The sequence below is a fragment of the Silurus aristotelis genome (assembly GCF_946808225.1).
Source record: "Silurus aristotelis genome assembly, chromosome: 19".
NCBI lineage: Eukaryota > Metazoa > Chordata > Actinopteri > Siluriformes > Siluridae > Silurus > Silurus aristotelis.
Genome location: NC_139592.1, coordinates 10,617,593 through 10,621,454, shown reverse-complemented (window position 1 = coordinate 10,621,454; position 3,862 = coordinate 10,617,593).

The window sequence follows — 3,862 nt, the reverse complement described above, 5'->3', positions numbered from 1 at the left end:
TGTCTCCTCTCTTCACAGACACACAAATAAAATCTGAATCTCAGTAAATATTTGCCTCACAGACAAAATAAATATATTTATATAAAGCTCGAAAGGTCTACTTTTAAATAATCCAATTCACATTGAATACAAATATTTTCTGATTATGTAATCAGTAAGAAAGTTATAAGAGGAACAGTTTCTCCGGTATCACCTCTTTAACCATCCTTGTGAAAACATAGCAATGGTTCCCTTTGGTGTCCTGATAATTTACTTAATTTAAAAACACCATAATTACTTTAAAATGTTTACAAGAATATTTTGTCTTCCTGCTCTGTGTTGAGTTTGGTTTCACGAATAATAACACATACATTGCGTGAAGCATCAATATTTGTCCATATCCATGTTTATTAGAGTATTACAAAAAAGGAAAGTATTAATTTAAGGTACATTTAAAACAGATAGAAACGTGCGATTAAGTTACGTAGTTTAATCGTGAGTTAACTCATCACAATCATGCTTTTAAATGTGATTCAATATTTTAATGGATTGACAGCCCTAATATTAATATGACATGAGATCCAGTTACCAGCGTGACAGTAAAACAGGTAGTAGTAATGTCAGAGCCCAAATTTATTTACTTTAACTTGAGTAAAAAAGTCTAGTCAGTACTTCAACTTTTACCCAAGTATTTTAAAACTTGAGTATCTGTACTTCTATCTAAGTGAACGATGTGTGTACTTTTGCCACCTCTGCAAATACCGCAATGACTGACACATTTGAACAGAACAGTGTATAAAAGACTGGTGGTCAGCAACAGCAGTAAACCACCAGCTAGCAGAAGAAGAATTTTAAATGTGAAGGTTTAGTTTTGATGTCCTCCATGAACAATAAATGCTACTAAACCACTTTAACACCAGTCAAGGGCAGTGTTGATGGAAAACCAAATCCTCTGCGGGCAACACATCACAGATATGTGTGAATGTGGTGGCATCCAGTCAATGACACACACTGTCCAGCACTGTACTCCCACCAGACTAAAAGGTCTTTCAACACCAATGAATTAAAAGCCCATCCATGGCTGCAAAAATGTGGCCAATGTGAAAATGTGGCCAAAAACCACACTGGTCCATTTTGCAGACAACAATCAGCAAAACTGATTTCTAATGGTGCTAGAAAATTCAATTCTACTCTGAACTCTAGAAGAATTAAGTCATGCTTGACAAGGGCAACTGTTTTACATTTCATGGTTTTTATTTGGTTCTAGAATACATAAAAAAGATTGAAATGATTCTGTGTAGTTTTAGTGGAGTTTCACCATTTATATAAGCTGTTTAACAAATTACTTCACTCAGAACTCCATCAATTTTTAAACTATTGTAAGTGGTGAACACTGACTTGATTTGACCGATTTGTTGCACAATTGTGCTCACTGCCCCATTCGGTTTTTATAGGCTTTTAAGTTATTATTGCACATATTGATTAAAAATAGGACATGTAACAATAGAGGTCCATTGGGGCAAGTATGCTCTTTGCCCTGTGCTTGCTTATTAGTGAAGGAGCAGCAGCAGACAAAGCATACATATGGAAACTAGTATTTCATATGCTGAATACAAATGTCATCTTTTTACATAAACAAAAATCTGGGGTCTTTAGAGACGCTGAAGCTGATGTCATAGCTGCTTAGCCACTGTCCATCTGAATTAAAAAGAGAGAAACTGCATAAACCAGCATGACCAGTAGATCTATTTAAGAAAAGATAAATAACGAGCATGCATGTATTCACACATACATGACCAGACACAATTAGTCGACGTTCTGAATGTTCACTAATATTTGGTGATATTGTCAGTACAATAATGTGTTAATAAAAGATTCACAGATATTTTATAGTATTGATGGATATTAATAATGTTTATAATAATATGTGAGAATACAGTAAAGGAGAGTATTACATACCCAAACAGAGTGCTTTTTTAGTAAACGCCAATTACCTTCAAACTCTCACCAGGACAGGCTCCTACTTTAAAGCAACTGCTGAAACAATAGCCTAATACAAAAATCTGATTTATAATCGGATTCAGTTCATAATAAATACATTATACAATTTTCTTTCATACAATGTGGTTCAAGTGGGTTAAAGACAATTCGACCTATTAACTGACAGCTTTGACATATAATATCTAAGTTAACTTTTTTGCATCACATACTGTAATTTGACATAATAGAAGCCTACATCATCATTTAGCAAATTATATTCCTAATTGGTGTAATATTCTACTAGACATTGCTTTTTGTAATACACCAGCCCTTAAAATCTAACATTTACAGTACATGCAGCAACAATGATGCCATGTGGCTGGTTTTGGTAAGACTGCCCTATGCTTTGGTTTTTATATATATATAGGGCTACAGAATTGTGTGGTATGGCCATGGGCTTACCACATCAGCACTGACTGAGTGTGTCCCTGCGTGTCCCTATCTCCCTGTGTGTGTGTGTGTGTGTGTGTGTGTGTGTGTGTGTGTGTGTGTGTGTGTGTGTGTGTGTGTGTGTGTGTGTGTGTGTGCGTGTGTGTGTGTGCGCGTGCACGTGAGAAAAAAAAATAGAAAGATAAAAAGTATAAGAAAATGGCTACATTAGTTGAAAATAAAATACTAAGATTATTATTATTATTATTATTATTAAGGGCCAAAAACCGAAGGTACATAGCACCTTCCTGTTTTTCTTTCTTTTTTTTTATTATCTACATCTGCTTATTCTTCTTGTTAGAGTGTCTCTAGCACCCCATTGAACTACTTGTTTGTGAAGTTGTGAAATTTCGCACACTGTTTGGGGTGGGACTGAGAAACATTTTGACTAAATTTGGGCCAAATGCTTCAATATTCTAATGCCATCATCAGGCAAAGTTAGGCCTACATTTTGAAAGATGTTTCCAAAACCATGTTCCTGGCATCACCGAATTTCCCGGGATGAGGCAAGTTTGATGCATTATATAATGTAATTTGCAGTTTAGTTAAATTTTCACCAATATGTATTTGGATAAAAACAGTATTTTCTACTCCTACAGATGTTGAAGAAACCATGGCCTTAGGCTATGCAGCAAATTTTGTGGACATTCCATCTGCTAAACAAGAGTTAAAACAACATGCTAAAAATGGTTACATGTACAGTAACTGCAATTATTGCTTCTCTAGCACCTCCAACATTTGTCCAATCTTAATTTTAATTGATGCTGATCACATTTTTTAGGTATTAGGTAGGTGTAGATGTATATGTGTATAGTATGTACTGTATGTAGGTGAGTGAGTGTGGTTGCACTAGTTTGCAGTGGATGAAATAGATTGCTGTTGGGTGCATGTTCGAGAAGTTTGATGCTATATTTGGTGGTGTATAGTCATCTTCTCTCCTCCTCGGTATGTTGTGTGTCATCTGCCTTCGGATTTGAGGGCTGCTGATCAGTGTTCGGCCTTTTAAACACCCAGCCAAAAGCAGACAAAATATACCCAAAATATACTCATGAGTAAAACTACTGTACAAATTACTCATCAATCTCCTTTGTCTAAAGCTACGGCTCTGTTTTCCTGCAACTGATTAGGCAAAGAATTGTCACGAGTCTGTTAATATGCTGCTCATTCTGCATGCTTAGCCCCAAAAAATGTTGATGATAATGATGATGATGATGATTATTAATACTACTACTATAATTTGCAGTAGTAGTTGCAGATAGTGTAAATGGGTGTGTGTATGCACACAGTGCAAAGTGATGGACCTGGCCACCTTGTGCCCAGTGCTAGGTTCCTGTGACCTTGACTGATATAAACTGGTTACTAAAGATAAATAAATAAATAAGTTTAAAATAAATTTTAAGAATACCGAAAAAAT